The sequence below is a fragment of the Phyllostomus hastatus genome, unplaced genomic scaffold, assembly GCF_019186645.2.
Source record: "Phyllostomus hastatus isolate PE091 unplaced genomic scaffold, TTU_PhHast_1.1 phas_scaffold_12, whole genome shotgun sequence".
NCBI lineage: Eukaryota > Metazoa > Chordata > Mammalia > Chiroptera > Phyllostomidae > Phyllostomus > Phyllostomus hastatus.
In genome coordinates this window covers 15,734,087-15,753,438 of record NW_025334007.1, presented here as the reverse complement: position 1 = coordinate 15,753,438, position 19,352 = coordinate 15,734,087, and the positions used below count along the sequence as shown (strand labels likewise).

Genomic DNA, 19,352 nt, shown 5'->3' with positions numbered 1-19,352 from the left:
AGGGTTGCTACACTTAGCAAATACAAATACAGGGCACACTGCTAAACTTGAACTCCAGATAACACTATTTAGTATATGTATGTCCCAAATATTGCACAGGACATACTTATATTAATAAATTATTTGTTGTTTATCTGAAGTTCAAATGTAACTGAGAGCCCTGTGTTTTATCTGACAACTCTAATTGGAGATAGTTACTCAATCTGACAACATTACTTTAAAATTCTGTTGTTCTGAACATTGATAATTGGTATGTGTGTGCATGTGTGACTTCGTGCGCATAACTCACTTGATTAACTTTTTCATCAATTGCTCTGGCTTTATGTAAATAGGGCCCCCACCCATGTTGACTGCAACTTGATAAATCCAATCAGTCGGATGTTATTGTCTCCACTTAAACATTAATGCACAAACCCGAACTTTATACTGTCCCAGAGGCTTAAGGCTTGAAACACGTGGCTCAAAATCTCCAGTTCAGTGCTTCCCAAACAACTTGCCTGCACATTCAGTTAGCCTGGGGATCTTTCAAAAGTCCCAGGCCTTGCTCCCGCTCCATACCAATTCAATCCCAGTCTTGAGACGGAGCACAGGAGTCAGTATTTCTGAAGCTCCCTCCCCGCCAGGCAGTTGCAGTGCGTGGTCACCTTTGAGAAGCAGCACTGCTCTGGTTTATAAGCCAAGTTCCTACAGGAAACCAGAAGGCTCGCACTTGTTCTCACTTTCAGATTCTGGGACACAAACATGCCCTTTGATACGGAGAACGCTAGTGCTGGTAAATAACATCGCTAGAGAACTAAAGTTAACTGTTTGTATACAGGAGATAAGAGATATTTTTCAAAATCCCCCCTCCCACAAGTCAGTAAGTTAAACCTGCCGGTAAAGCCATAGTTATAAGCTACCCTGTCAGAGCAAAACTAAAGATGTTTCATTGTCCAGTTTAATGCTTCCAGATCGAAATGTAAAACTCAGAACCTGTTGTGGTTCAGATTTCTTACACTGAGGGGCTTATATGTTTTATGAGCTCACTGTGTCCCAGCTACATGTGCAAATGTCCCCTGCATGTCCTCTGGGCCGGTATCCTGCTGGTTGCCCTGCTTTTTTCTCTTCCCTGCCTCTCAGGACTCTCTTGTCCCGCCACAGCCTAAGGAACACACAGACGCGCACGCACACACGCACGCATCCACACACACTGCCATTGCTACACACTGTTGAATAGCAAGCCATGCCCGGTCTCCTCCTCCCTGCCTCCCTATGGGTGATAACCATTTCTTCCACCTCATCCCCAGGAATCGGGCATAAAGTGACACAAGTTTAAGGTCATTGTGCTACCCAGGAAATTTTACTAGAATGTGAGGCCATTTCAGCACATAAACTGTATTCCCAGAAATCCCTGGCACAACATAGCAGGTGGCCACTGATTGCCTGTTCTTCTACACCAGAGAGAGAAAATGAGTTTCATTTTGCTTCTCAAGTCTGAATAATTGGAATGCTGTGGGGAGGATTCCTAGGCTGGATCTGTACCTAAGCTTATCATAAGAATCACCTGGAGTGCTTGTTAAAAGTACACATTCTCGTGTTCCACCCCAAACTTTATGAATCAGAGTCTGCAGAGAGGCCACTGTGAATTACGGAAGTGTTTCTCACAAGCATCCCGCTGAGTCTTGTTGTGATACAGTAAGTGCAGGGAAACCCGGGCGGTACTACAGCAGGGAGTAGCAAATGAGAAAGACAAAGGGGTAGAAAATGAGGCTAAGTTCAGGTTCATACAGAAGACCAGTATAAAGGAATGAATTTTATTCTGATAAAATCCACTGGGTAGTTTCAACATCGCAAGTGTCGGGCTGTTGCATGGGTAGTCTGTGGGGTCAACCGCAGCAGATCAGTGAGAAGCAATGGTTTACAAATACAGGTGAGAGACGCTGCTGGCTTCGACTATGACATTGATCATGAGAATGGAGCTGAGTGGTCACATTCAAGATTCATTCATTCATTCCGCAAATACTTGCTTCCTACTGTGTGCCAAGCACTGTCCGCAGCCTGAGAACACATTGTTGAACAGGACAGACGAAGAGCAATCCCTCGATGAAACTACATGCTAGTAGTTCATCCTTTGGAGGGAAAGCCAGTAGGTCAAGCTGATGCATTTGATGTGGGAAAGTGAGGAAAAGAAGAATATGGCTCAGATATCGGGCTTAAGCAACTGGGTGCACTGGAGTTACTATTTAAGAGGGGGACCATTATGACAGAGCAGATTTGGGGTAGAACTCAAAATCCGTATTTTGATGCTGTTGAATTTAGAGGCCTAGCAGACATGCCAGTAGAGTTGGCAAGTAACTAGATATACGCGGCATCTCTGAGGAGTCTCCCTTTAGTGCCTGCCACTAGCAGCCATCTCAAGCATCCACCTTGCTCCTCATCGCGATGCCTGGGCGCTATCATTTCACTTTCCTCCGTCCTCAAACCCAGCCCCATGGGAGCCTCTGAGCTTCAGGTCAGTCGCCTTCAGCACTGATTTCTCCTATCACTGCTGTTATCTAGCGCCTACAGCCACGCTCCTTATTAGTTCATGACTTCAGCACCTTTTTCACAATCAATCCAACACTCCGATTAACGTTACCTTTCCTGGAAGGGCTTCGATATCCATAGAAATAACTGACCCCATCCTTGGCTTTCCCAATTCCTGGGCTGGCTTGCTGTCAATTTTCCCTCTATTCGACCTTAGTCATGGACCCATATGGTTGGAGTCACTGCTTTGTTTTCTGAAAAGATCGAGAAACCCAAGCTGATGTGTTTTATATGGAGATGTTCTTGATTTTGACTGTGCTTGTCAAACTGGCTATTCAAAATGAAGTTTAATTAACAAAGGTAAGACTTGAGGGCGAGGTGGGGAGCAAAACAAATCAGGCTCGACCTTTGCAGTCAAGGTGGTTATTGTCATTGACGATTCAAGTTCGAAAAAAAGAGCAGGAGACATTTCCAATTATCTGCCCCTTTGGAAATGGCACCTTTCTCTCGAAGGTAGCGCTTTTCAAGTTTTCTGAGTCTGAACCATGGTAAGAAAAACAAAAGGGTAACAAGAGTTAACATTGCTTGAGTGCTTACCATATAGCATGCACTGTCCTAGGCACTTCCCATTACAGTAACTGATTTAATTCCCACAACTCTGTGAGCGGTGCGGTCACACAGCCTCGCTTGCCATGAAAAGTCTTGGTTTCAGTGTTTTCCTATTGCCTTGTGTGAGTTAGCACAGAATAACCTGAGGTGGGTGTGGCATCCTCCACTTTGAACACCTGGGTTCTGCCATGGGTGTGATCTTCTGGGGCGGGGGTGTGCCTGTGCAGTGCACGCATTCTCACTGTAGCACGTGCTATCGTCTAGAAAATCACCATCATTATCCCTGCCCTCTTTTCTTGGCTCTTTCCAGAAGCAATGTCATAACTGGCACTCTTTCCAAAACAGCTCAAAGGGGCTTGCTGATAAAACACAGTGCACTCAGACACACAGGAGGCTGGGGAGAAATGATTCTTTTTCTTGGTCTCTGTCAATGGTCGGGCTCCCCTGTCCTGCTGGCCACTTCGGGTACCAGTTTTGGTCCGTGACACGGCATGCAAAATCCATGAAGCTACTAGGCCACCACTTGGTGGGGACAGGGAAAAAATGTGGAGAATTTCATGAACATGAAACAAAACAAGGCAGAATATTCTTGCTGTTGAATATCTGAATGTTCATGATTGAACGGTTTTGTCATTTTACATGGTGTAAATGTGTAACTGTTTTACTGTTTGATAATGCCTTTTTAATTTTTGCAACACTTAACATCATAACGCTGTTAGTGCCCCTTCCCACTATCAAAATTGTCCTTGTTGGGATCAATTAAGTGGCCACCCTGCCAATAAGGAAGGCAGTGTTCTTGTCTCCATCTCATAGATGAGGAAACGAAAGCAAGGCGAGGTTCAGTAAAATGTTCAAAAGTCACACATGCAGCCGTCTGGCTCCAGCATCCCTGACTTGAACTGCTGCTGCGCAGAGGTTACATTTTACATCTCACGTTAGGATGCATTCTCTCATTCCCTCTCTCTCTCTCTCTCTCTCTCTCTCTCTCTCTCTCACACACACACACACACACACACATGAGACACCTCTAATGCACTCTTAATATTTTCTAATCTGTTTTTTTTTTTTTAATGCTGGTCATCGGGGATGAGATTAGGGTAAGGCAAGTGAGGTAAGTCACACAAGTGCAGGGGCAGATCCTGTTCTTCTTAAAATGGCAACTTTGTTCACCATGGATTTTTGCACTAACAATGACTTTTTTAATACTGCATTAAAATATTTATCTGCAGTAGTGACGTTTTGGCATCTCCTTAAATGTTGTACCTGAGGCTTTACTCACTTTGCCCTAGTTCCAGCCCAGCTGCTCAAGGACCACTAAATTTTCGCAGACCCTAATAGGCTGTGGCCTCAGTTTAAAAAAAAACACCACCACCGCCAGTGAAAAAAAGTCATCTATTTAATTTTCTTCTGGGGACTGATCCCCGCAATGCACTACACGTTGATTCTTTCAATGGCATCAGTAAAACCAAGAGCAGACGATTTCTGCAGGTGACATTAGCATTAAGATTTATTCAAGGAAGGTATTCCTTGAGAAAACACCCGAGGTTACACTTACTTGCATGGGAAAAGTGCCTGGTATGCATTGAACAATCAAATTATTAAATGAAGTCACTTTCAAGGAAGGACTCGGTAAGTTGCCCGTCAGTGTATTTGCTTTATCGTTCCTACATCTCTAAAAGCAGTCACTGTCAATTCCGCCCAAGCGGAGCTTCTCAGAAACAACCCCAGATCATTACTGACAGAACTTGCAGGTCCCTATGGCCGAGGTAAGCCCAGTTCATTAGAAGCTCATGCCCCAGGTCTATGTGGTAAACACTATTTTTATGTTACCTCGTCAGCTCCAATAAGCAGTTCTCACACCGTGTGAGGTTATGACAACTTCTGCACAAGAACTGTAAAGACTCACGTGCATTTCTCCCTTTCCTCTTACATCTGGCCGCACCCTGTCTGGCTCCTGGCAGGGTGCCTGGTTTTGGAGGTTCCCAGCTGCCCACACAGCCCTTCTTTGTTTTCAGTGACTAATCAGACATTGTGGCTTAAGAACACGGTTATGACTTTCAGGCCGTCAGATGACGAGCTGCCTTTTAAAGGAAATGATGTTAACACGCTGTTTAGACTTCGTCCTCCCTGGGAAGAAAATCACCGAATTAGGCAACAGGGCAAGAAAGGGAGGCCCTGAGCACAATGTCTCGGGCGATGTCAACGTGGCAAAGAAAGAATTCAGTACTCATTGTTTCCATGATTTTCTCTGCCTTCCCCATCCTTGTGTATCCTTTGACTCTGAGTTAAACTGTTAATTCCTCAAAGGAGAATTTCCTGATCCCACACAGGGCTGAAATAATCCCACTCTTTCAAGCACTCCCAGTTCCCGATTTGTCCCTTTTTATAACATGCGTCACTTCTACCCATTTCTTGGACATGAATACAAGATTAAGATGGGAATGGGAGATATTTAGGACACTTCGCCCTATTAATGCCTGAATCCTATTTTCAACCGATCAACTTCCCATTGACCGATTGGAGGCAAATAAACTTACAAGGACCATGAACTACCTTATTTTTATCCAGGTGTCAGCCTCAAATGCCAATGCAGTGGCCCAGGAGGGGACCAACCTAGAAGCCCTTGTGACCCCACCTGATTGGTCCCGAAGCCCTGCACTATCTATTTCCTTCCCAAAGTTCCAAGGGTCTTGGATCTTCCCTTGCCAAGACAACACCAGGCCCGACTGAGGAAGGGCAAAAGACAAGGGCGCAAAGCAAATGGTCACGTGGGAGTGGCTTCTTTAAATCAATGGGGTCCTGGAATGGTCCCAGTTAGACTGGCACTGCTCTTCCTTAGGGGTACAACCCTCCTCCTCTCTTCCTGACACACCCTCCCAAATATTTCAGGATGGTGAGCTAGCAGGCCTCCTCAAATCTTCTGAGATAAATAGATCTAGTCCTTCCTATGGTATGGCTTACAGCGCCTCAGCACGCTGGTCACCCTTTCTCTAGTTTGCTAATGGGGATCTTCAAGTCTGAGTCACATAATCGGAAAAATAGTTCCATGATCAACACGTAACACAGAAGAGCAGTAATGTCCCCTCTCTTTGTGTGCGCTTTTTAATAGAGCATTAAATTACAGTAGTGCTTTTAACTAGTCACATTCCCCTATTGGCTCATTTTGACCTTGCTACTGCTTGTTAATTTCCCAAGTCTTTTTGTCCTATTATTAATACAAATAGCTATCAGGTTATCTCCTTTTGATTATGTGCTTGGGTTTTTTCTAGACTAAAAAAAAAAAAAAGTGCTATATGTCTTCCCGTAAAATTTCCCCTCATTGTATTTCGCCCATTTTTCTAGATTGTGTTAAGCTTTTCGATACTGATTTAGAAAATCACTAGCTTTGTAACACTGACAAATAGGTGTCCACACCCCTCAGCCAAAGGCCACAAGAAACAAGCCTGTGTGCAGTTAAACAAGTTGGGTTTACTGCTCTTCGCAGTGTGGGAGAAAGCACGCCATGGGGGGCCGTGGGGATGGTGTCTCGGTAAACTGGGTGCGTTGAGAGACAGCAGGGGATCACTCTACACTAGATGCTGTCAGCAAGCAGGGCAAATTCTGTGACTGGGCATCTCAACAAATCTTATCTATAACAGGACAGACTAGATAGACTAAGGATAAAACTATAATTGGGCCCTGGCCATGTGGCTGTTAGTTGGAGGAGCATCTCCATACACTTAAACGTTGTAGTGTAATTCCCTATCAGGGCACATACCTAGGTTGCGGGTTCAAGCCCCAGTCAGGGCACATATGGGAGGCAACCAATCAACATTTCTGTTTCACATTGACGTTTCTTTCTCCTCTCCCTCTCCCTCTCCCTCTCTCTCTCTCTCTCTCTCTCTCTCTCTCTTTCTCTCTCCAACACACACACTCCCTTTTTAAAATCAATAAACATATCCTTGGGTGAGGATCCAAAAAAAAAAAACAAAACCCAAAATTGGTAAGTCAGCAGCACTCATTTTAACCAAAAGGAGGATGTGTAGTGTTTTGTGAATGGCACCGTGACTTTCTCTTCGCCTGTGCTTAAGACAAAATTAGGAAGCGGCCTTTCTGCGTTTCCCTTTCTCATGGCCTCAGATTAACCTTGTCTGAGGTTGGCATTCTGAGAGAGAGCTTGAAACTTTGGACTTGTGGTGCGCGCTTCCTAAAATGATGCGCTAAGCTGCAAACCCTCAAGTGGAGGCTCTATAATTCACCAGTTCTGTGTCCTTGGCAGGTTACTTTAAAAAAAAAAAAAACATTTCTCTGTGCCTCACTTTGCCCACCTGTAGAATGGAGTCAAGAGCATTCACCTCATAAGACTGTGGTCAGAATAAAATGTGTCCCATGGGTAAAAGTCATAAAGACGCCCAGCACGTAGACATTTCTACGTGTACTGAGTGCTCTTTTCAGTATCTACTTTTTCGACCACAAAGGTATGTAGCAGGCTCTGGTCATAAAGCTGTTGCTCAGTTTATTGGAGGACATGATCTACAAATTAAAATCAAATATCATGCAATAGCTGCGAAAGGCTGCCGACATACTCCCTTATTTTACCCGTCTTCCTTTCACAAAGAGAAATGAGATTGCATGAGAGGTGACCCACGTACAACTATTTTTATAATCATAGCATGGAAATCATGAGTTTGTGCCTTTACTCTACAGGGTCTAAACAAGTGGAAAGAATTAGGGACAAGCTGAAATCTTCCATGTTCCCTCCCACTGATTTCTGGCTTTGGCCGATCTACATATTAAGTACAAGGGCACTTTCCCCAAAAGTCGAGAACCCATTAAGATCCTTCCAAGCCCATTAGAATGTAAACTGACTGTGAAAGAAGGCTGTTGAAATGCAGGCATTACTACCACTAAGCCTAATCAACCAAACAGATCTAAGCAAATGAGGAACCTACTGAACTATAATCAAAGGAGGGTCAACCTTGGAGAACCTTGCTTCAGGTTTCTCCCTCTTTTCTCCTCTTCTCCACAAGGCTTAGAGCAACGGTTCTCAACCCGGGTGATTCTGCCCAACGAGGAACATGAAGCAAGACGTAGGTTTGGTTGTCACGTCTAAGGGGAGGTGCTACCGCTCAGCATCCTGCAACGCACAGGATTGTGCACTGGACAAAGGATCATCCGCCCTAACTGTTCAGAGTGCTCCCATGGAAAAAACGCCAGTTTCTAATATTGTTAGGCTACACTGCTCAATATGAAAGTGTCTTCATTATTTTGTTCCTTGTATGCAAATTGTGTCTGCCTTGCCACCATCTGCCCACTAAGCCAGGGGCAAACTTTCGGTTCTGCTAACCTCACTCACGGTCAATGCCGGCATGACTCGTAGAGAGGTAGGGCCCCACTGGGTGATGGCCAGCCATCTCTCCCTTACCTTAGGAAAAGGCAAACTCTGTCCAGCAGCCTATCTTTGAACATCGGGTTCATTTATTTAAATTCACACCCAACTGAGTAGAAACAGAAACTAAATCTGATTGGTTTCCTTCATGAAGTAAAGACGTAAGCCGTACGGATGCACGCACTGCATGCCCTACCCGAGGTCTCTGCTGCATACTTTCATGCATGAACTAAGGCAGAGCCCGCGTCTGGGAAATACGAGGATCAGACTGTAAATTAATACCCAGATTCTGGGAGATGAAGATGCTTGTATGCGGGTAGGACAAAATGAAGTTCTTTGTCACACTTGTCTAGAGAAGATACAGTGGTGTGAAGAGTCATAATAAAAGCTTGTTTTTAGGATTAACACGTAAACGTGGGTGATGAACAGGCGCGCACAATGATGTTTAGTATTAAAGAACATGGGAAGGCCGTAGGATGGTGTTCAACAAAGAGCACAACAATTTCGCCCATTCCAGAAAGAATCCAGGAGGAATTTCCTATATCGGGCTTCTTATCAGTATTGGGAGGGTGCCTATAAGAATTCTTCTCAGTTAGTCTAGCAATAAGGCACAGGAGGTGAGGACCACCAGCAACAAAAGCACTTGCCCAGGTGCAGGCTGCAGCAGTCCACAGACTGGCACTGGCGGATGGACTACATCTTGGTCTTTCCACTCTAGATCAGTACTTCCCAAACTGGTGCACGGGGAATCACGTGGAGGCCTCGGTAAAACACGCACTTGTGGGCCCCGGCCCGAGAAAGTCTGACCCAGTGAGGCAGCACCCGAGACTTGACTTTTCCACCAAGCACGTGCCAGCTGATGCTCATGCTGCTAGTCCAGAGAAAATGCACTTTGAATGGCGAGGGTCCAGCGGACTCCTAAAATGGCTTTTTGTAAAAACGGTGCTATGATTACTTCATACCTTTGCTACTAATGCGTCCATAGTCATGTCGAGGGCATTCACTGCAGTGATTCCATGGTGGGCAACTAGCCATTGAAAGATTCACCGCCAGAAAAGAAGGTACTCTATAAAGGCACTTTTAGACTGGAAATCTCTCCAGATCTTTTTCCTTGTCCTTGGAAAGGAATCTCTATAATATCCGTGATTTTAGCTTTTTCCCCCCTCTCTCTTTGAGGAAGAATACAGTGAAACAGAATAGGTTCTCTTTTGTCATTTAGAATTTTTTCACATTGCGCCGCGTGTTTGAACAAGGTATTTAAAGAGGGTTTCATAGAACATTAATTAAGATAACAACTGCTTCCTCAGCAAGCAGGATGTCGGAGAGCTTGTAACTTCTTCCCCAGCGAGGTGTAGGCATGTTTGTTTTTTGTCTTAAAGGTTGAGGGGTTTAGATGAGTCTTTAACAGACTTGTGTGGATTAGGAATTTGCGCTTAATTGTGAAAGCCAGCAAATATAAATAAATGTCATGGCACTCTGTAATTTCCCTATAGCACCAGGGTGGAGAGCTGGTGCTTGTCAGGGATGCAGAGGCCTGCAATGTTTGTAAGGTGTTTTTCTTCCAAGCGTGTTCCACTTTGCTAGGTGTTATGATGGACTGTTATTCTGGGGCTTGCGATATGGAATGCTCCTTTTGCAACATGCAGAGAGATTTGCCGAGGCAGCCTTGCAAATGAAATCCCTGTCTTATCCATGTCTCTCTTCAATTCCTCCTTTCATCTCGAGCGACTTCCCATTACCTCTATTTTCTTTACTACCCTCCTTCCTGCTACATCGTACTTTTCTGTCTCTCATTTTCATCTTTTCGTAATTTTCCCTTTCCCTTGCCCCCAATTGGATGTCTTTACATGATCTCATTTTATTGACTCCTTCATTCATTCATAGACTTTGTGCAAATGTTCTGCATACCTACTACAAGGCATCCACAATAGCTTTAGCTCTTGGAATGCTCCCAGTCCAGGAAAGAGAGACTAATAAGCAGATACATTTTCTAAGTACATATGACATGCACAGTGTTAGAGGCCATAGGAGCACTATGGCAACACAGTGGAGGGCCCCCGTGGTAGGTACTGCTGTTGTCTAACCTACACCCTTGTGGCATTCATTGTTTCCATATCTATTCATAGCTTCCTACTACCAGCTTGCTCTGCCTTGGTGTGGGGAGAAAGAAGAGGGTCTTACTCAGGCCCCGGAGCATGCTCAGGTTTTGCAGGGCAAGCTGGAAATACTCAAGATTGCTCCAAGTTCAGCCAAGTGCCAATAATAGCTGGGAGCTGGGGATAAATATTCCAGCTCCTCTGGCCCTCTGAGGCACGTTCTGTACTGACTCCCAGTGGTCCCCAGTGGGACCGGGAGTGAGCCTGAGTCCCCCACACTCTGGCCTGCTTACTAATGCACCTTCAATTGGTGTTCTGTCCTTGCCTCACTTTCCCAGCCCTTTACCGGGGCCTTCTGACATCGCCTCCCAAGTAAACTGTTGGCACTCAACTCCTTGTCTTGGGGCCTTTCCGAAAAAGCCAACTGATACAAGCACCAGGCCAACACCTGGGCTCCCTCAGCGTTGGGTAACAAGACAGGAGGCTGGAGAGCTAGGCAAGGAAAGGCTCCACATCACACCAAGGAGGCTGGACGTCCTTCTCAAGGCAATGAGAGACTAGCGAGGGCTTTTAAACTGGGAGGCTAGCACAGTCAGATTTGCATTACGGAGAAACCCATCCATCCAGCGGGGCACTGTAAAGGGTGAGTCAGAGCTGGACCGCAGGCAGGAGGAACAGGAAAAGGTTCTCGCTGAAATCCAAGCCAGAGGTGATGAGGGCCTGAGTGGTACCAAGAAAGTAAATGATTTCTACAAAATTGAGAAAACAAAATCAATAGGGTATGCACTGATTGAACAGAGAGAGTCTAAGGGGGAAGAATCTTAACAGAACTTTGGGGAGTATGGCTTCATCAGGAAGGGAAATGTCACGTTGTGGGGTGAAGACTGGCTGGGAGGGGTGCGGATACTGCGTTCAGTGAGGGCTAAACAGGAACGGGAGACATGGAGGTGAAGGTGTCCATGAGGTCATCTAGAGATCAGGACAGGGGAGTGGCTGGGCAGGCATATTGGCGATGCATCGGGATACAGATAGAGGCTGAAGCTATGTATGTGGAGATTACCTGGGAGAAATACAAAGTGGGAGAAGGGAAGGAAGGGAGGTGGGAAGAAGAAGGAGGCTGAGGACAAAGCCCTGTGGGCAGCAGCGCATCAGAGACAGGCAGGGGGCAGGAGAAAACCGGGACTGCGTGAGCACTCAGAGGCCAGAAGAAATACAGCCAGGACAAGTTCACAGTGTCTAAAGATGCAGAGTTCAAAGAAGGTCAAAGCTAAGAGGTTGCCATGGCTTTTAGAAACTCAGAGGATGTTGGCGACCTCCACAACAACAGGGTCAGTGGAGAGACGGAGGCAGACACAAGATATCGGGGAGGACAGAGATGAAAGGGAAGTGAGGATTCAGGGTAATCAACTTCCCCAAGAAAAAGAGAGAGAAGTGACTGAACACATACATAGACCATGCATTTGGTTTATGCTTGCTTTTTTTAAAAGATTTATTTATCTATTTATTTATTTTAGAGAGGGAAGGGAGGGAGAAAGAGGGAGACAGAGAAACATCAATGTGCGGTTGCTAGGGGTCATGGCCTGCAACCCAGGCATGTACCCTCACTGGGAATTGAACCTGCGACACTTTGGTTCGCAGCCCGCGCTCAATCCACTGAGCTACGCCAGCCAGGGCGGTTTATGCTTGTTTTTAATGAGAGACTTGAGGAGGAGCACTTCAATGTTGATGACAGGGAATGAAGGAAGAAATAAGGAGAGAGGATGTTCTGACATGGGCAAGCAGGATGGTAAAGAAGTCTGCACTGGATGGCATCTCATTGTTTTCTGGGACAGAGGAAACGTGTTCATTTTCAGAGAGTAAATAAGAAAGTGACGGAGCAGAAAGTCTGAAAACAGTGGGAAAGGCTCGAAACAGTGGCGAATCGGGAAATGCATCACCAGGAGCCCACGGGAGTTTTCCTAACAGCCTCTGTGCCCAGCCGAGGGGGAGGTCCAATCTGCTAGGGCCATCAGTGTGTCGGACTGAGGCTTTCCAGAGGGGTCAGCAACCTCAAACAAGAGCAAAATGGTGGCTTCCGGAACTGATCCAGCAGGACCACGTGAAGTAAAAATGTGGAGCCCCTTGGGGAAAAATCAAGAGCTCCAAGCTGACCACAGCAGAGCCCTACGCCAAGAGCAGGACCCTTCTGAGCACGAGCTCCTGTGTGTCCGCGCAGGTCACATGCCCACGAAGGGGGAGGGTGTCGCCAGACAGAACCGACGAAAGGACAAAAGTATGACTCGTGGGATGGTCTGAGGGAAGGGGGCTTAGAGAAAGGAATAATACTGTAAAGAGGAGAAGAATGAGAATGAAAAGAGAACATTTTATTTTTTTATTTTTTTATTTTTTATAATATTCTTTACCTTGCTTTATTTTATTTTTTTAAGATTTTATTTATTTATTTTTTAGAGAGGGAAGGGAGGGAGAAAGAGAGAGAGAGAGAAACATTACTGTGTGGTTGCTGGGGGCCGTGGCCTGCAACCCAGGCATGTGCCCTGACTGAGAATCGAACCTGCGACGCTTTGGTTTGCAGCCCATGCTCAATCCACTGAGGAAAAGAGAACATTTTATATAAAAATGAAAATGTGACCGATAAAATCCAATAGCAACCCCACCCCCACTTATTTTTTCCCAATAAAACAGTTACCTCAGGCCTTGAGTATTAATGGTCCTATATATTTCTCTAATTATCAAACTTAGCCGAAGTTCTCGGTTTGGACTGCACATAGGCCATTTTTGCTCTAGAGGGAATTCAATATTAAAATGAAAAGAAAAATCGGTATCAACTAACCTTTCGTTGTTATTTGTTAGGCTAGGATAGACAGACTCACAGACAAATGAGGCTTAAGTGATGCCCAAGGATGTCGCACCAGAGAACTGACATTCGTCTGGGTCTTGCGACAGGACTAGGAATTTGACAGATGACAGGCAGGCGAGGAGGGTGTTCAGGCTGAGGGAACAGTCATGCAAAGGCCCAGAAGCAACAAACAGCATGGTGCTTCCAGGGCACTGTCAGGAGTTGGGTCTGGCGGGGAGCAGGGGACAGGTGGCAATGAGGCCCAAGAGGAAGAAAGACTTCCCTTGTTCAGGAGGTGGGAACCACCGCAAGGTTTTAAAGATACTACAATCAGGATGGAACTGTAGAACTATCACTCTGCGTAGAGAGGGTCAGATTGAAATGAGGCACCAGATCAGGAAGATGCTGCTTCAAGCATTGCTATTGAAGCACACTTTTCATTCTATAATTAGTCTACACCAACCTGAAAGTACCCTCCCTGCCCCGGAGGCATAGATCATTATGAACACACGCTAGTTCATCTTTCTGTAATTTTGCTGGAATTACCTTTCCAAATCTGGGATACATACCAAGACCTTAGCAAAGCTTGTCAAACAATCATAAATGCAAAAATGCCTTTGTGGTTTGAATTAATTTGCAATAACAAATGCTTCTCATCATTGTAATAGCATCACCACAACTTATGTGCCTTGAAAGAAGACCAACGTATCATCCACCATTCTGAGGGTCAGAAATCTGATACGGGCCTCCCTGGGCAAAAATCAAGGTGTCGTCAAGGTTATATTGCTTGCGGAGGCTTGTGGGAGTTCCTGGGATTCGGGGGCTGATCAAGGAAAAAGATACACTCACCAGACGCAGAACCACACAACAAGCTGTGTGGGATGGGCTCATCCAGGGTTGAGATGTCACAGCGTGAGATGGTCCACAGGCTTACAGCAAGGAGCTACCAGCCAGAAGGGAAGAGAGTACCAGAAAGGGGACTTACTGTGTAGGTGGCATTGCTCAGCAGCGTGCGGGGAGTGTCTGCGTCCGAAAGTTCCAAAGGGCGGCAGCAGCTTGAGGTCTTATAATCACCGGTAGCAGATGCTGGGCAGTTTCATAAGGTATGCAAAGCAGGCAGGCTGTAGATGGCTAAAATATGCTTGTTCGGGCCATTTTAAAAATGATCCAACATGTACAGCTTCACTTTGGTGCCAGCAGGCTTTAGAGCTAACGGGTCTCCGCCTGCAGTGAAGAAATAAACAACCAATACGCAGTGGTCACCTCTGTCGCATGCCCGTCACAGGGTTCTAGGGGAGAATCTGATTTCTTGTCTTTTCCCACGGCTAGCGGCCACCCACAGTCCTTGCCTTACAGCCCCCTTCCTCCGTCTTCGAAGCAGGCACTGTTGCGTCTGTCTGACCCTTCTCCCATAGTCGGGCCTCCCTCTGACCACAGCTCAGAAAGGGTCTGCACTTACAGAGCCGTGTGATTACACTTGAGCTCACCTGGACAATCCAGGGCCCTCTCTCCATCTCTCGTTCCTTACCTTACTCACACCGGCAAACTCCCTTGGCCCTGTTAAGCGACCTCTCCACAGGTCCCAGGAATTAGGACACAGATATCTTTGGCAGCCATTCTTCTGGCAACCACACACAGCAACGGCCTCCTGGGAGCACCTGAGAGGCTCTGCAGGCCACTCTAGGACGCTGCACGCAAACTTCAGGCAGGCGCGAAGTGCCAGCTGGTGGATGCCCCAGGAGTGACCCTCAACCACCGAGAGCTAGATGGTTGGTAGCCTCATAATACCCAGCACCCTCTCAGCTCTTGGTAGGTCAAGTCCAAGTCTCAGAGATCTGAGCCATATTTGCCAATCCGCGGATCACCCACGCACCCTGTACTGACTTCCCTACTTTCCCTGTCCCACCGCCTCGCTCCCTCACAGCGCTTCTGATACTGCCTTCCAAACAAACGACTTGCTCTCCGATCCTTATCTTGGGGTTGCTTTAGAAAGAACAGAAGCAAACTAAGGTGCAATGCCTGCTGGGCCAAGGGCCTGATGCCCATCACAGTCCTGTTTGGCCCCATCCTCTGCCTCCTCCCCAAATACCAAACAGATCCCACAATACCTTTGTGCCCAAAGGGTGGACAGAGACGGCTAAGGACACAGAAGGAGCCACAAGTGCCATCCTTGAAGGCAAAATAGTCCCTTCTCTGAATTACAGATAGGCCACAGATGGCAAACACAGGGCCCGTGGGCCCAATCCGGCCCTCCACCTTGTTTTATCCCGCCCAGCACCTTGTTTCTACCCTGCAACAATGCTGAGCTCTTGCTTAGCTGTTAAGGAGCAGTTACATGTATACAGTCCTAACATTGCATGTGGCCCTTTGAAGGCAACTGAGAGTCTGATGTGGCCCCTGGTGCAAATGGGTTTGACACCCCTGAGATAAACGATTGAATTTCAGCTATTGCAACTTCCAGTTGCTATTACCCAAATGGTTCTGTGCTACTGGGTTTTCCAGACAACTTGACAGCTTTCATAATACAATTCTGTATGGGCCTGAAATCAAGCCTGTGCCTTCAGCTCTATTAATATCTTAGCAAGTCTACGCCGGCAGATACCTTAAACCTTCTCCTTCGCCGTCAGCTCTTCACCACTCTAGAATTCTTCATGGTGACACAGCTGTGCTTATTTCCACATAACTGGACTCATAAAAATGTCAAACTGAATAAGAAAGAAGTCTGGTCCTTCCCAAATGCACATGAAAGACACATGTGTTTGCCTAATCACAGTATTAATGTGTCTTCTATCAAGATTATAGCTTGTAAGAAGCTCATTTGGAAACAACATATTTAAGTAAAGCTGGAGTTACTTCCCACTTAATTGATGTATTAGCATCAGAAGCAACTGCAATCATTTAGGAAATCCGTGACCCTGGCTCTGTTCAGAAATAATCAAGAAATGGCCCCCGTTTTCTTAGTTTTAACTCTAAGCTGCTGGACAACCCTGGAATTCATTTCTTCACCAAATGCTCTGTGGAATGCTTGCTCTGTTCGGAGGTATGTTTTACATAAAAGAGAGTGAGCCCATGAAGACTGCTTGAAACCTGTTTTCAGACAGCTTTAGAAATCAATAAGAGGGAATAAATAAGTGCAAATCGTTTCTAATATGGGGTAAAGAACATTAATCATAACAGTTACAGTTAGAGCCACGGCAATTTCTAGAAAGGGAAAGTACCTGCAGCTGGTGAGGAGGAGCTGGTCTCAAGGAAGAAGTGGCATTTGTAAACCTTATTTCATCTTGGAGTATTAAGTGTAAATTAGTCTAACCTCGTCTTGTTATCGTGCATAAATGACATAGAATTAAATAATTAAATAGGCAATAAAAATTCCACTCTTAAAGGTGCCATTCACCTGGCTGGCATAGCTCAGTGGATTGAGCGCGGGCTGTGAACCAAAGCGTCGAAGGTTCCATTCCCAGTCAGGGCACATGCCTGGGTTGCAGGCCACAGCCCCCAGCAACCACATATTGATGTTTCTCTCTCTCTCTTTCTCCATCCCTTCCCTCTCTAAAAATAAATAAATAAAATCTTAAAAAAACGTAAAATTCAGTATTCTATCAAAAAAAAAAAAACTCCCTTAAAAAAAAGGTGGCATTCAGTGCTCACCGGAAAGTGGCCTCATCCTACCGTGCTGATTGCCCGTCGTTGGCATCAGAGAAACCTGGTTCCCCCGGTGCGAGAGTCCAGATGAAAGTGTCAGTCAGTGACAGGGAAATCTCCACTGGTCTAATGCATTGGTTCTCAAGCAGGGGGGTTTCTCGCCTGCCCCAGGGTACCCTTGGCAGTGTCTGAAGGCATTCCTGGTTCTCACAGCTTGGGAGGGTGGGAGGCTGGGTGCTATTGGTACTGCATGGCCGGAGGCTGGGGGATGCTGCTAAATGTCCCATAATGCACAGGGCGCCACAAGCTCAGCAAACCATACCGACTTTGAGAAACCCTGACCTAAGGGAGAGAGACGTGCTGTGCACGCAGAGGATGGAGCTTTTCGACAGGAAATGTTTTAAAAGCTTAGTTTCCTAATTACAACCTGCTTATGAACAAAGATATCACTCCCCTCAGGAGGAATTAATTAGAGCTAGTATAAAGCAAAAGGCGATACAGCCAGAAAAACCTTTCAATTAGAAATTTCCTCTTTAGTTAGTTAGCTTTTTACTCTACATAAGCTTCTTTTATTTACACTGGGAGAGTGAAAAAGGGATCCACAGTCTGGATCTTTGCACTGGCAACAGAGGTATGAATTCTGGTGGGTGCATGATATAACTGCTTTTCAAAAGTTGACACGGGTGTAAACATTAGTAGGCTAAGTTATTGAACATTCCCACTTCATTTCGCTCTGCGGCTGGATTTATTCAAGAGCAGTAAACGCCACACCAGAAATGAGCCCTATTTTCTAGAGATGGGCGAACCCACAAAAGCAAGGTTCTCAATCCTGGCTGCACATTATAGTCACCTGGGGACTTTTTAAGACCCCACCCACCTCAGACCAATTGCATCGGAATATCTCTGGGGATAGAAAAACAAATGAAGACGTCTTGATTTTTTAAAGACTTTGTTTATTTATTTTTAGACAGAGGGGAAGAGAGGGAGAAAGAGAAGGAGAGAAACATCAATGTGTGGTTGCCTCTCATGTGCTCCCAGCTGGGGACCTGGCCCACAACCCAGGCATGTGCTCTGACTGGGAATCGAACCGGCGACCCTTTGGTTCACAGGCCCGTGTTCAATCCACTGGGCCACACCAGCCAGGGCAACATCTTGATTTTTCAAGACTTCCCACTTGATTCCAATGTGCAGCCAAGTTTGAGAAGTACTGCTCTGTATCCTTAATTCTTAAAGTGTCCTTTGGTGACCAGCAGCACCGGCATCACCTGGGGCTTGTTAGAGAGAAACTCTCAGGACCACCCCGGACCTGGGGAATCAGAATCTGCCCGATAGCAAGAACCACCACCAGCCCCCCACCCCACTCTGGGGAGCACACATCGAAGCTTGAGAAGTGCTGTGCTAGAGCGTATTGCAAACAGCTCATTTTAAAATGTACGCATTTTTACTGTGCAATATGCACAGTATAAAACAAGGCACACAATTAAGGCATGGAGCAGTGCCCCAAAGCTCTAAATAAAATTAACTTTCATTTAATGAAAAATGCTAAGTTCGTCACTATGGTTGCCTGTGGTTGTAGGTTTTTTTTTTTCCAGCAAATTTGATATCTTTTAAATTATGAAAGATTTCAACCACACAGAATAATGTACTCCTGTGTTGCTTGTTGTGTTATTCTTCTTAAGGAGAGTAGCACCAGCTATGCGGTGGCCTAGGACGATCACTCTGGTGCTGGGAGCCCAGTGGGAACCCCACACAACACCTTTTCCCGTGGCTGAGAAGGTGCCCTGAAATGCCACCCAAAAGAATGCACGCCAAGGTGCGGGGTTTCGCGTTAGTTAACAGGACTGAACTGTGTGCACGTGTATCGTAGTAAAACCATTGTTCTAAACAGTCACACGGCTTCATTCTGGAAAGCACAAAATGCTTCCAATTAAGGTGGTTTGGCAGGAATGTCTCCACAGGGAATATATGGGGTTTTGCTAAATGTCGTACAGCCAGTTTCTGGCTGCCAGACTTTAGACGCCTTAATTCATCATAGAATCATCGACTGTTCTTTCACACTTCCTGTGATTTAAAAAAAAGAAACATAAAAATCCCTGTCATAAAGCCCAGCTTTCTTCATTCCTGCCAAGTACCCTATCAACATGTTTCATTATAGTACCCTTTCCTGGAGTAATTCTGCCATGTGAATTTCTGTCCTCTTACAAAATATGTACCTTTTCTCTTCCACTCATACAAATAAAGAGGTGGGAGAGAAGCATGGCATAGGGAAATGGGTTTCGGCCAGCAGTGTAGGTGA

At 45.8% G+C, this 19,352-nt stretch overlaps 1 protein-coding gene across 5 annotated transcripts in view; it reads left to right on the top strand.

Moving 5' to 3' along the window:
* The window catches only part of GLRA2 (glycine receptor alpha 2), a 174,608-nt gene that overhangs the window by 136,093 nt on the left and 19,163 nt on the right, over positions 1-19,352 (top strand). The window lies entirely within an intron of this gene.